The sequence below is a fragment of the Mercenaria mercenaria genome, chromosome 11 (assembly GCF_021730395.1).
Source record: "Mercenaria mercenaria strain notata chromosome 11, MADL_Memer_1, whole genome shotgun sequence".
Taxonomy (NCBI): Eukaryota; Metazoa; Mollusca; class Bivalvia; order Venerida; family Veneridae; genus Mercenaria; species Mercenaria mercenaria.
In genome coordinates this window covers 70,511,723-70,526,661 of record NC_069371.1, presented here as the reverse complement: position 1 = coordinate 70,526,661, position 14,939 = coordinate 70,511,723, and the positions used below count along the sequence as shown (strand labels likewise).

The 14,939-nt window shown below is 34.8% G+C and overlaps 1 protein-coding gene across 10 annotated transcripts in view; it reads left to right on the top strand.

Annotated features, from left to right (window-relative positions):
* Window positions 1-14,939, top strand: part of LOC123531496 (neuromedin-K receptor-like) — a 120,006-nt gene that overhangs the window by 49,736 nt on the left and 55,331 nt on the right. For 7 of the 10 annotated variants that reach the window (XM_045312537.2, XM_045312527.2, XM_045312536.2 and 4 more), the window contains one exon: window positions 3,506-3,577. The exons of 2 other annotated variants lie outside the window; for them this stretch is intronic. The gene's annotated coding sequence lies outside the window, so the exon portion shown is untranslated. Of the gene's footprint in view, window positions 1-3,505; window positions 3,578-4,731; window positions 4,899-14,939 lie in introns of those variants that run through there. One more of the 10 variants, XM_045312533.2, reaches the window with a different exon arrangement.

Here is a 14,939-nt window from a genome sequence, read left to right as displayed (position 1 = left end):
TGATTGCCAATAAGTCCTTAGCCAAGTTAGATAACTAGCCAAATTGGCCCAAGCACTTTGGAATTATGGCCCTTGAATTACCGAAAACACAGATGCCAGTGATACAGGTTTTGTTGCATGGTTTACTCAGATACATAATGGAGAAGAAATGCCAGTTTATGCAGTTGTGGGAGACATATGCTTTTCTCAAAAGCAGCTCTAGTTGCCTCAGTTCTGTGAAAGATGACTTCAGTCAGTTTTCTTCTCAAATGTTTCATCTTTCCCCTTTTAAGATCCTTTATAGCCAAAAAAGATGGGAGTGGTGAAAAAAATATTTACAAGTGATATTGAGAAGTTGAATTAACATGAAATCTACATTATACTAAAGCAATCTACATGCTGATTAAAATTTTATTAATTTTATCAGGCTGTACACAAAAAGATAAATTCATACATCATATGTAACAAATAGCATAATTTTTATACGCCCGTTTGAAAAACAGGACGTATTATGGGAACGCCCCTGGAGGGCGGATGGGTGGGCGGGCGGGCGGGCAGGCGGCGTCCACAGACCTTGTCCGGAGCATATCTTCTACATGCATGGAGGGATTTTGATGAAACTTGGCACAGTTGTTCACCATCATGAGACAGAGTGTCATGCGCAAGAACCAGGTCCCTAGGTCTAAGGTCAAGGTCACACTTAGAGGTCAAAGGTCAAATTCAAGTATGACTTTGTCCGGAGCATATCTTCTTCATGCACAGAGGGATTTTGATGAAAGTTGGCACAATTGTTTATCATCATGAGACGAAGTGTCATGCGCAAGAACCAGGTCCCTAGGTCTAAGGTCAAGGTCACACTTAGAGGTCAAAGGATACAAGAATGAAAACTTTGTCCGGAGCATATCTTCTTCTTGCATAGAGGGATTTTGATGAAAGTTGGCACAATTGTTCATCATCATGAGACGGAGTGTCATGCGCAAGAACCAGGTCCCTAGGTCTAAGGTCAAGGTCACACTTAGAGTTCAAAGGATACAAGAATGAAAACTTTGTCCAGAGCATTTCTTCTTCATGCATGGAGGGATTTTGATATAACTTGGCACAAATGTTCACCACCACAAGACGAGTGTCATCGAAGAACCAGGTCCCTAGTCTAAGTCAAGGTCACACTTAGAGCCAAAGGTCAGATACAAGTATGACTGTCCGAAGCATTTTTTCTTCATGCATAGAGGGATTTTGATGTAACTTGGCACAATTATACACCATCATGAGACGAAGTGTCATGCGCAGTTCCCTTCTTTAGAATTACTTCCCTTTGTTGTTACTATAAATAGCTTATATTGTAACTTTTCATTACTAGTCGTAGGAAAAATCGAGACCACTTTTCTGTAGTACAACATGCATGCTACATCCAATTATGAGGTGTATTTTGACCAATCTCTACCTGGTAAAGATTTTTGTGTGGACTTACAATTTTTTTTAAGATTACCTTCCCTTAGTTGTTACTATAAATAACTTATATAGTAACTTTTTATAATTGACCGTAGGGAAAAAACAAGACCACTTTTCTGTGGTACAACATAGATGCTACTTTCAAATTTTAGGTGTATTTTAAGGTATCTCTACCTGGTAAGAGTTTTTTTGTGGACTTAGAAAAACAAAAGACTTACAATGATTACTAAACAACCACAAAATTAAAATTCCATTTGGAAATACAGGTGCTAGAGTAAAGAAATTTGCTGTGACGGGCGTATATTGTGACATTCTGGCACTCTTGTTCGTTTTAAAATAGAAACCTTTCTAATCCTAAAACCCCTCCAATCTGAACTTTTTTTCTGGTCCGAGCATGTTCAGATTAGACAGGTTCCACTGTATACATAATTTCACAATTTTTTCAAAGCCATTAACTTTTTTAGCTACCAAACTAAATTTTTAATGGCATGATTCATGGTCAAAAATTGGTGTTTTAATGGTTTTTTAACATGTACCCATTAATATTGTGAAACCTGTTAAATGAAGTGATGCAAGAATTAATGGGGTTAATTAATGGTTTTTCCTATTTTAATGGATATCTTACAGGGTTTTAAACCATGTTTAATGTATGGCATCCGCATATGATATCATTGTTACAAACATTGATGAAATTTTTATCATAATTGATACAAGAGAAAATGTATAATATTAATAAAATGTCAGCTAGAACAATCACAATATTAACTATTTTTGATAGTTAATGATTTTGTTATTAGAAATTAACATCAACATTAACGGTCAGACACATCGCATATGGATATTCATTAGTCCAACAGTTGATGAAATTCAATAATCTTTTATAATAGAACATTTTTTAATATTAATACTGTCCAGCAGTAAAACTAATCAACATATTAACTTTAATTTTATGAATTAGTTACAGTAAATCTATTGTTTTAATTAAAAATTAAATCACAATTGTTTTCCATGTCCAATAACATCTGCAAAAATATTAATATACATAATATGGTCTCCTTAGTACAAACCAAAAAAACAGTTATACATTTTACTGCTTGTTTCATTTGAAAATGCTGCTGGGATCCAGCAGTTATTTAACTCAAAAATGTTGCAACAATAAATACCTTAATTTCCATTAACTTAATTACCACCCCACAGATTGGGGGGAAAAAAGTCAACAAGAAGGTAAACAAAATCACACCATTTGTCTAATCCACATTTTGCAATAGTAATTTACAACTAAAAGTCAATTATTTAAAATAACCAATAAAATATGTACCATAAAGCCAAAACCTAAGGAAGAAAAACGGTGATACATGATATTATTACTGACATTATCAGTCATTGGACAACGAACTGCAGCAATGTGGTTTGATCACACCTTGTTGTGGTAACCTTTCAGAATTAATTGGCAATCAGTAAAGAATGGTAGCATTGGTAATTATCAGAGTAACAGAGGGTCATGAACTGAAGTTAATGCTAAAACTAATGTAATCAATACGCGTTAATAAATGTTACACAGCTTTGATACATAGTTGTACCCAGCATTTAAATTTGGAAATCGATTTTGTGACCATAAATTTTCTTTTTTTTTCCGAATTAAAAGCCTTGAATAACGGTGCCTATAAGAAGACACAAGGATGATTTCAATGAACATGAGGTTGAAACGATTTTAGACATTATTTTTTTACAATCTTACCCTGTAATATGTCATTTTCACTTTGAAATCGATTTTATCATAAATTGTTTTTTGAATTGAAAATATGCCAGGAACTTTCGATCGATTTCCCTAAATTCTTTATTAGATTATGAAAAGAAATTCCCAGACTTACCCTGTATGTTAACTGATCTGTCAACTTTTCAAAGTAACAACTGGCACAGTGATATATCATTTTGCTACAATATGAAATGTAAAAAAAAAAAAAAATTCTCCAACTCTTACATCTGTGCAAAGTACTGGTAGTTAAACTGGGAAAAAACAGAAATAGTCTTGGGAAGGAAAGTATAGTTATCATTTTGCCTTTATTTATTTCTCTAGGCTGTGAAATCAAGATGGAATGACCAAACATAATTTTTCAAGTAGACAAGAAACAGGACTATGTCTTTAAAGGTAATTGTAAATGTTTTTACTAAGTATAGCTCGATCTTATTTGAAAAGAACTTTCAACAAAAAATTAAAGGTTATGGACACGATTGATTCTGCCTTCGCGACCAGTTAGATCATGATCAGCCTGCACATCAGTGCAGTCTGATCACGATCTTCACTGTTCGCCGTTTAGTCAGTATCTTTTTAGTACCACTTTACACAGTGACCAGTTGGACCCATGCTAGGGTTTCGAACATGTCCTCTCAGTTGTAATGCAAATACTGACTTTCGCAGGAAGCAGATTCTTTAGAGTTATTTAGATAAGATTTCATTGAAGATGCTCTAAAATAAATTGATATAAAATTTAGTACAGAAAAACATATTATAGTTTCCAAGTGAGGTAAGTATTTTGTTTCTAAAATTTATATAAACACCAGCAGCTGTTGAAAATATAATTAAAAGTTTATTTCTTTAAATGTAGTAGGTAATGTGTTTAGATATTTTGCCTGGCTACTAGATCATGTATTTAAGTCAGGGCAGGGTATTAAAGGTGAACCATTCAGTTAAATTTTTTATTTTGATAATTTTTGTAGTCATTTATCCTGATAAAACTTCAGCATGGAATTAAAAAAAAAAGAGTTAATTGATTATTAGCTATATTTAGGCACGTTCAGTCACGAAATAATTGTTTAATTTGTTATTTGATACATATATATATGTATTAACATTATTTCATAGATAATGCACCTATGTTGATAATAAACAATGATCTTTAATGAATTAATTGATAAACTAATTAGTTAAAACAGCATAATCATTAGTACTTGATAGTCTTATGTGATACACAGGTCATAATATGGCTTTTAAGTATTTCGAAACTTCACAAACATTTTGTAATGCTGTAAAGTTATTTAATTTCGTTGGCACAGAATTTCGTAGTTTTGGACTAAAGGGTTATTTCACAGGGATATGAATTTCTGGATGTAAACTAAGTTTAAAGGCAAAATAAAAGGATGTTTTTATTAAGGATTTAAAGGATTTAATTTCAGGGTTTTACGCTGACAAACAAAATCCGTGAAAATTAGTCCACCCCCTATTTATTTATCTTACGGTAGCTTCTTAATTTAAGGACATTTTTATTAATCAAAGATGATCTGGATTTAATATATATATTTTATGAGCATGTATGCTATAAAAAAGGGAACAAGGTGTGGATAAAGTGAATAAAAGTTGCAGGAACTAAATCAAGTCAGGTGTTGTTAATGAAAAACTATTTCTAGCAGAAAAGTAGAAGATTTTATATAAAAAAGATAAATCACTTTTATTCTAATAGGTTTCTCGCCTGGTAAGTTAATTTATCATTATATTAAAGAAGTTATAAGGTTATAAAAACACCTTCATGTTTTGCTTTACTATTGAATCATTCTACATAATCAACAAATAGGAACATGTACTTTGAACAGTATTTCCAGTTCAGAACATGAATGTAAAGAAACTGAATAAGACTGTTGTAGTAATTTTCAGACCTTGTTTTATCATCTCTAGCAGGCTGAACATCACTTGTTTGTAAACTATGTTTTGAAATGTTTAATCTGTCATGATTTTTCAGAGGTTTATTCAAATATTACAGTTGAATGTACTGAAAATCTTTCTGTTAATGAGGCTTTGAATTTCCCTGGTCCTCATCATCAGAACATTTGTGGCCGCAAGTAGTCCGAGGCCACTGTTTCAAATGACATGTACCTCTTCACTGTTGTCTCAGAACCTCTTTTTGGTTGTAGAATTTTTCTGGAAAGATCAGTCTCCAAATTTTATGACCTAAGTTATGTAAGTGTGACTCCACAGGTTAGATTATGTATTGTCTAAAGAACTGAATAGGAACTAATGTTTGACTTAGTGGAAAGTATCATTCATGTAATGCCTAATTCTTGTTTATAGGTCATTAACCTTCTTAGTGTCACATAACTTCTTTCAGACTAAGTCTTTGTGATCTCTGAAGAAACCTTGTGTGCCAAGTATGCCATTTCTTAGAATAGTTTTTGCGACTCTCTGTTTTTTAGAATGAAACCTGGTGAGACGTACAGTAGTCACTAATAACATTTCCTCAGGAGGGATACATTTATTCAATAGGAAGCTGAGACATTCAAAAACTGTAGAAATAAATAAGAGTAAATAAACACCAACAAAAATAAATTAAATAAATAAACTTACATGTATATTTGTTTACTTACATATCCTAAGCATCAAGAAAATTTAAACATATAGCCCCACCATAATAGGCCTATTGTTATAAAATGTAGAAAAATTATATAAAATATAATTATAATCTCATAAATTTCTTTTTTCAACATTGATATGTGACACCATGACATAGCATGTGACATACCTTGTTCTATGTGACACTGGATTATAACCATGGGTAAATAGTGGTTATATAAAGTCATTGATAGGAAGAAAATTAGTCAATTCTGTGATCTCTTTTGCTCAGGAACACCAGATTTTACATTTCAGTTTAACGCATGAAATACATGTAATTGCATCTGGTGTATTCACTTCTTGAAAGATATTTCATTCTTACTCTGAAACAAACAGAACATAATCTAGAATACAGAGAACATGAATTTTCATATGCTGAATATCACATTGAGTTTGGTAATTCTACAACATATGATTGCCAAAATATTTTATTTGGGATGAAAACTTTGGCAGTCACAATGGTCTGGGAATTAATTTTCTTATGTAAAAACTCAAAAATATGCGAACAGTTGATCGAGACTTTAAACAATAATTTTATAATTAATTCTTGCACCTGTGCATAATTATAACTTCCAAGGTGGTAATCCCCTGAGTCAATAAGTATACATATACATCTGGAAAGAAAGTATCCGGCAATTCCATTCAGAAAAATCATGTCTGACTTATTTTTCTTGGCAGACGTAAGCCGGACCATGCTTTTTTGACAGATGTAAACTGGTGCAGTATGATATTAGAGGTAATCGATCCAGAATATTGTCAGCTTGCACTGAAGTCTTTCCCTAGAAAACGAAAATGTTTTAACCATTTCTCATCTGATTGAATAAACAGAAAGATAAAATCATATTGTTTTCAGTTCTCTGAAATTTATATTATTGTTTACTGTAGTTGATCGTACTTTAAATAGGGTTCAGCAATACATTGAAGGAATGCAACAAATTTTTGTGCCCCCAAAGGGAGGCGTATTAGTTTTCAACTGTCCGTCCATTCGTTAGTTCGTTCGTTCGTCACAACGTTAACATTTTGCATGAAGGCACTTTACTCGCGAACCACTGCCCCCAGGACCTTCAAATTTTACATGCTGATAGTTCTTATTGAGTACACAACCCCTATTGACTTTGGGGTCACCAGGTCAAAGGTCAAGGTCACCAGGTCAAAGGTTAAGGCACTGCTGGGGCATTTGTCACCATTAGTGACAGCTCTTGTTTATTATTTTGTTTTCATTAAGTTAAAATGATTTGATGAGACCTTCCTTTAGTATTGCATGCCAATTAAGAAGTAATGAGGTTTGAGTTCAGACTGTATTGCACTTTTAATTAAGATAATTTTAAACACCATTGACTGTTCAGCATTGCGTATTCAACCCAAAGTATTCAGCACCAGTTGTTCAGCACTGCATTTTCAGCAACATTTTATGGGACTTCAAAACAAATGCTTTTAATACAAAATTTTATGGGACTTGAATTTTCCTTTTAGAAAATGGAGACTTTGAGACAAGTTTTGGATGCCAGGTTCCAGCTGTTAAAACTTTAAATTTAATTTTATAAATTGTAAAAGACTGCATCTTTACTACCAGCTCTTTTTCTCTTTCCTCTGATAAGCCAAGCCATATAGACTGATAATCTGATAAATAAATGATTATGCATCTCCACAATGGTATTTATTTCACATTTTATCTCTTGTATGCAATTTTGGTTGATTACCTAGAGTGTGTTTTATCAAAAGTGAGGTTTTCTAAGAAATGTATATGAAACTTTGGGCAAATAATTTAATTTTAATTAAATTATAAAATTTATTTGAATTCTGTGTGCCATACTCTTCAAAGTTCATTATGGTCAAATTCCACATCACTATAATACTAACATATTAACCCTTAGCCTGCTAAATTTCTAAAATGAACTGGTCCATCATTCAATTTGGGCAATACCATTTATTATTCAAAGGGGTGTTCACTGAAAATTTACTAACTGAATAGCGAACAGTGCAGACCATGATCAGACTGCATGGATGTGCAGGCTGATCTTGGTCTGCACTGGTCGCAAAGGCAGAATCATTTGCCACCAGCAGGCTAAGGGTTAAACAATAACTATGGGGTTTTAAAAAGATTAACTGATTTACTGATTACATTATGTTATTGAGAAAAATTGTTTCGTAATCATTGCTTTGTGTTGAAGTATGGTTGATTCTGTTAATGGAACTGGAAATTTTCTATATATGGCAGGTCAAAATCCATATAAAAGATGAAAAAAAGACAAATAAAATAGATCAGTTTTACAGTTGTTCATGCTTCAGTTCAGTTACAGTACCTTGGTTTAAATGCAAACAGCTGTTCATGTTTCAGTGCAAACAGTTGTTCATGTTTCAGTGCAAACAGTTGTTCATATTTCAGTTACAGTAACTTGGTTTAAATGCAAACAGTTGTTCATGTTTCAGTGCAAACAGTTGTTCATGTTTCAGTGCAAACAGTTGTTCATATTTCAGTTACAGTAACTTGGTTTAAATGCAAACAGTTGTTCACGTTTCAGTTACAGGACCTTGGTTTAAATGCAAACAGTTGTTCATGTTTCAGTACAAACAGTTGTTCATGTTTCAGTTACAGGACCTTGGTTCAAATGCAAACAGTTGTTCATGTTTCAGTGCAAACAGTTGTTCATGTTTCAGTTACAGGACCTTGGTTTAAATGCAAACAGTTGTTCATGTTTCAGTTACAGGACCTTGGTTCAAATGCAAACAGTTGTTCATGTTTCAGTGCAAACAGTTGTTCATGTTTCAGTTACAGGACCTTGGTTCAAATGCAAACAGTTGTTCACGTTTCAGTACAAACAGTTGTTCATGTTTCAGTTACAGGACCTTGGTTCAAATGCAAACAGTTGTTCACGTTTCAGTGCAAACAGTTGTTCATGTTTCAGTTACAGTGCCTTGGTTCAAATGCAAACAGTTGTTCATGTTCATGTTTCAGTGCAAACAGTTGTTCATGTTTCAGTTACAGTGCCTTGGTTCAAATGCAAACAGTTGTTCATGTTTCAGTGCTTTCAGTGCTAACAGTTGTTCATGTTTCAGTTACAGTGCCTTGGTTCAAATGCAAACAGTTGTTCATGTTTCAGTGCAAACAGTTGTTCATGTTTCAGTTACAGTGACTTGGTTTAAATGTGAACAGTTGTTCATGTTCATGTTTCAGTGCAAACATTCATGTTCATGTTTCAATTACAGTACCTTGGTTTGTGTTGGAATATGACATCATTTGAGCCATGCCATGAGAAAACATAGTGGCTTTGCAACCGTCATGGATCCTGACCAGAATGGGTGGATGTGCAGGCTGGTCTGGATCCATGCTGGTTGCAAACGCACTTTGTTGGTTTTCTCATGGTGCAGCTCATTTACAGCATTATAAAGAGTCATCCGTCATCCCAAGGGTGTAGGAGGAGTGTACATCCCATCCTATAGGAAAGATGTATTGATTCCTTCTCCCATAAAGAGACAAGTTATTGCATTACATGAATAAATTGATAAATGAATTAACTAATTAGATTACTGTATTGACAAAAAAATGTTATGTAATTATGGTGGCATCTGGTTTTATTTATGTAAACATTGTTTATTCCATTAATGGAAATTTTCTGTTTATAGCCTGTCAGGGCAAGATAAGAAAAAAAATGAAATTAATCAAAAGAAATTAGTTTACACTTTTTATGCCCCCGAAGGGAGGCATATAGTTTTTGAACCGTCTGTCTGTCTGTCGGTCTGTCAGTCTGTCGGTCTGTCCGCAATTTTCGTGTCCGGTCCATATCTTTGTCATCGATGGATGGATTTTCAAATAACTTGGCATGAATGTGTACCACAGTAAGACGACGTGCAGTGCGCAAGACCCAGGTCCGTAGCTCAAAGGTCAAGGTCACACTTAGACGTTATAGGATAGTGCATTGATGGGCGTGTCCGGTCCATATCTTTGTCATCGATGAATGGATTTTCAAATAACTTGGCATGAATGTGTACCACAGTAAGACGACGTGCAGTGCGCAAGACCCAGGTCCGTAGCTCAAAGGTCAAGGTCACACTTAGACGTTAAAGGATAGTGCATTGATGGGCGTGTCCGGTCCATATCTTTGTCATCGATGGATGGATTTTCAAATAACTTGGCATGAATGTGTACCACAGTAAGACGACGTGCAGTGCGCAAGACCCAGGTCCGTAGCTCAAAGGTCAAGGTCACACTTAGACGTTAAAGGATAGTGCATTGATGGGCGTGTCCGGTCCATATCTTTGTCATCGATGGATGGCTTTTCAAATAACTTGGCATGAATGTGTACCACAGTAAGACGACGTGCAATGCGCAAGACCCAGGTCCGTAGCTCAAAGGTCAAGGTCACACTTAGACGTTAAAGGATAGTGCATTGATGGGCGTGTCCGGTCCATATCTTTGTCATCGATGGATGGATTTTCAAATAACTTGGCATGAATGTGTACCACAGTAAGACGACATGTCACAGGCAAGACCCAGGTGCGTAGCTCAAAGGTCAAGGTCACACTTAGACGTTAAAGATCATTTTTCATGATAGTGCATTGATGGGCATGTCCGGTCCATATCTTTGTCATTCATGCATGGATTTTAAAATAACTATGCATGAATGTGTGACACAGTAAGACGATGTGTCGGGCGTAAGACCCAGCTCCGTAGGTCAAAGATCCTAAACTCTAACATCGGCCATAACTATTCATTCAAAGTGCCATCGGGGGCATGTGTCATCCTACGGAGACAGCTCTTGTTTTTTATCTTTTTTCTTTTTTTTGTGGAATTAAACCAATAAATTACTTCATTAAACTTGTAATATTATCTTTAATATCAAAAAATTTTAAGTCTTGTTAAGAAAATATGAGAAAATTCCATTGAAATGAAAGTTTAAGAATTAAAAGTGTAATTACATTTGCATCAACCTGAAAATCTCAAAATATATATATTATCTGATTTTCATGAAGTACTAATCCCATAATTATGTGAGCCGTGCCATGAGAAAACCAACATAGTGGGTGTGCGACCAGCATGGATCCAGACCAGCCTGCGCATCCGCGCAACAGTATGGTCAGGCTCCATGCTGTTCGCTTTTAAAGCCTATTGGAATTGGAGAAACTGTTAGCGAACAGCATGGATCCTGACCAGACTGCGCGGATGCGCAGGCTGGTCTGGATCCATGCTGGTCGCAAAGCCACTATGTTGGTTTTCTCATGGCGCGGCTCATTTGATTTAATGTATTTGATGTGCAACATTGGTGGCAGATTCGTATAATGCATCCATAAATAGCAGACAAATTAGAAATATTTTTTATAGAAAATAATTTCACTGTCTTGTTAATGCATAGAAATATCAAAATAAATCTAAGATTTCAGCCTGATAAGGTGTGGTTTTCCATTAAGATATTTGTGTGCTTACTGGAGATGCTTACTGGAGAAAGTTTAGAGAAAAGCATCTGACACAGGTATGAGGGGTTAACACTTTTTCTGCACTTCAGCAGTTTTGTGATAAAAAGCAGTTTGAAATTTTTATTAGCTCGACTATTCGAAGAATAGTCTAGCTATTCTACTCACCCTGGCGTCGGCTTCGGCGTCGGCGTCACACCTTGGTTAAGTTTTTGCATGCAAGTACATACAGCCATCAATTAAAGGCATATAGCTTTGAAACTTATTTTTTCTTTTTCTAGGTCAATTACCAACCTCTCTGGGTCAAGTCCCATAACTCTGACATGTATTTTGAGCAAATTATGCCCCCTTTTGGACTTAGAAAATTTTGGTTAAAGTTTTACATGCAAGTTACTATCTCCAAAACTAATGCAGATATTGATTTGAAACTTCACATGTGTCTTCGGGGTTATAAAACTAGTTGATAGCAGCAAGTCCCATAACTCTGACTTTCATTTTGGCCAAATTATGCCCCCTTTTGGACTTAGAAAATTCTGGTTAAAGTTTTGCGTGCAAGTACATACAGCTATTTCTAAAAGGCATATAGATTTGAAACTTATTTTTTCTTTTTCTAGATCAATTACCAACCTCACTGGGTCAAGGCCCATAACTCTGACATGTATTTTGAGCAAATTATGCCCCCTTTTAGACTTAGAAAATTTTGGTTAAAGTTTTACATGCAAGTTACTATCTCCAAAACTAATGCAGATATTGATTTGAAACTTCACATGTGTCTTTGGGGTTATAAATCTAGTTGATAGCAGCAAGTCCCATAACTCTGACCTTCATTTTGGCCAAATTATGCCCCCTTTTGGCCTTAGAAAATTCTGGTTAAAGTTTTGCGTGCAAGTACATACAGCTATTTCTAAAAGGCATATAGATTTGAAACTTATTTTTTCTTTTTCTAGATCAATTACCAACCTCACTGGGTCAAGGCCCATAACTCTGACATGTATTTTGAGCAAATTATGCCCCCTTTTAGACTTAGAAAATTTTGGTTAAAGTTTTACATGCAAGTTATTATCTCCAAACTAATGCAGATATTGATTTGAAACTTCACATGTGCCTTCGGGGTTATAAAACTAGTTGATAGCAGCAAGTCCCATAACTCTGACCTTCATTTTGGCCAAATTATGTCCCCTTTTGGACTTTGCAAATTCTGGTTAAAGTTTTGCGTGCAAGTACATACAGCTATTACTAAAAGGCATATAGATTTGAAACTTATTTTTTCTTTTTCTAGATCAATTACCAACCTCACTGGGTCAAGACCCATAACTCTGACATGTATTTTGAGCAAATTATGCCCCCTTTTAGACTTAGAAAATTCTGGTTAAAGTTTTACATGCAAGTTTCTATCTCCAAAACTAATACAGATATTGAATTGAAAGCAGCAAGTCCCATAACTGATATGCATTTTGGTCAAATTATTCCCCCTTTTGAACTTAAAACTCTTTTGATATTTAACCTTTTTGGGTAATATTTTCCTGCTTCTGGGACAATATTTCGAATAGTCGAGCTTGGCTGTCTTACGGACAGCTCTTGTTAAATTAGCCGTATATTCCTGTCTGTGTATATATATGACATAATGTATATATATATGTACCTGCAGCGATAACCTGCAGTGATGACATATTTTGATACAGTATTACAGATACATTACAATCTGTGTAATCTGGCCACTGCTGAGACCTTGTGAGCTGCCATTTAGATTTTTGTTATGTAATATGCCAGCCAGAGTGGTAGTTCCTTCAGTCTATTTTTTTCAGTTGAATACAATATAATATAGAGTTCTAAGATTGGAGTTTTTTTTTCAGGAGTTCATTAATTTATTCCATTAGTCGATTGTCCCAATGATTATAGCATTAGAAGCATACACACGTATATATGATGAATAGTGAAAACGTATATAGATGATATTACATGAATGTCTTTTCATGTTGAATTTATATAACAAGTTGAATGAAATAATAAATGTGAGGCTGTGCTGAGTATTTTATCAATTTTATTCAACAAGTTTAATAAACTCAATGCGAAAAGACACAAATGTAGTATTCTTTTTATCACATGTAAGCTTTTCCTGATGTCAAACATCTAAATTTCATCCAAGGACTCCTCGACATACACTTTAACCTTTAGCATGCTAGATAAATTGTTGTCTGCTGGAAATGTCGTCTGCTAAAATTGTAAAGTTCATTCAATTTGCTCCAAAATTGGAAGAAATATTGTCAGAATAGCAAACAGCTTGGAACATGATCAGACGCCGATTTAATCGGCGTCTGATCTGGTTCCAAGCTGTTTGCAAAGGCTGTTAAATTCGCCTACAGCAGGCTAAGGGTGAAAAACGACGTCAACGCCAAGGCTTTATTACATCAACATTTTATGCTTCTCTGTATAACGGCTACCTGGCATTTATTCTAGCTTTTCCAGATAAACGACGTTACACCAACTCTACCAAGTTAATCAGACAGCGGCAGATCTACCTTAACATGAAAACAAGCTGATTTTGCCTTACCAAGATTTTATTTCAAACTTTAACCTTAACCAGTCGAAAAACATAACTGAAAAAAGCAGGTCGTAGCACAAACCAGACAGTTAGTGAAAAATTAATGTCAGATTGATGAAATTCATAAATTCAGATTATAAATAAAAAGAAAAATATAAAATAAATACAAGATTTAATGAGTGAAATATTTTAAGTTCATAACGAATGCACAGTTTGTCAATAAGTACCATATATGGTCTGCAGACTTTCTTAGTTTCTGAAATGAGGAAAACTTTCATGAGATACAAATGAGCTGCACCATGAGAAAATCAACATAGTGCACTTGCAACCAGCATGGATCCAGACCAGCCTGCGCATCTGCGCAGTCTGGTCAGGATCCATGCTGTTGCGCAGTCTGGTCAGGATCCATGCTGTTCGCTGATGGTTTCTCTTATTGCAATAGGCTTTGAAAGTGAACAGCATGGATCCTGACCAGACTGCGCGGATGCGCAGGCTGGTCTGGATCCATGCTTGTCGCAAAGCCACCATGTTGGTTTTCTCATGGCACGGCTCAAATATTCACCGATATATCTGCAGATATTCCCTGTGGAATGAATTATGGGTCTCAGATGTCTAATACTGCATATATTACAAATTCAGAGTATCTGTGGGCTGTTTTATCATACTAAATGATCTAAATCAGATTTCATCGCAGATGTGATCGCTTTGTAATGGAATACGTAAATCTCCAGTTTCATGTAGCATTGTATATGGTTTTGTCAATGTTGGAAGTAAGGAGCTATTTCTTATTGTAAGTTGGAATTTGATTGAAAAATGTGGTAAGAATTTATGACTTCAATTATGTTTTTGTAGGCAATCTATAAAGGAGTACCTTAGAACTGACTTGACTGTTTTTTAAAATTATGCCATTTAAAAAGGATTTCTATCTCACCTGAGCATGAAGTGATCCAAGTAAAATGCTTGATAACAATGAATAGAGAAATACCACAGTCATGACTGCGGTTGATAAAAATCTATGTCTCTAATAGCATAATTAGAAATATACTTTGAAAAATAAAACAAGATGGCCATAATGGCTGCATATCGCTCACCTGAATTACACAGCTTGCATAAATAGTTTTAGTAGATCCCCTGCGTGAGATGGTCAAGCAAGGAAATTCTCTGTGACATTATTTTGAA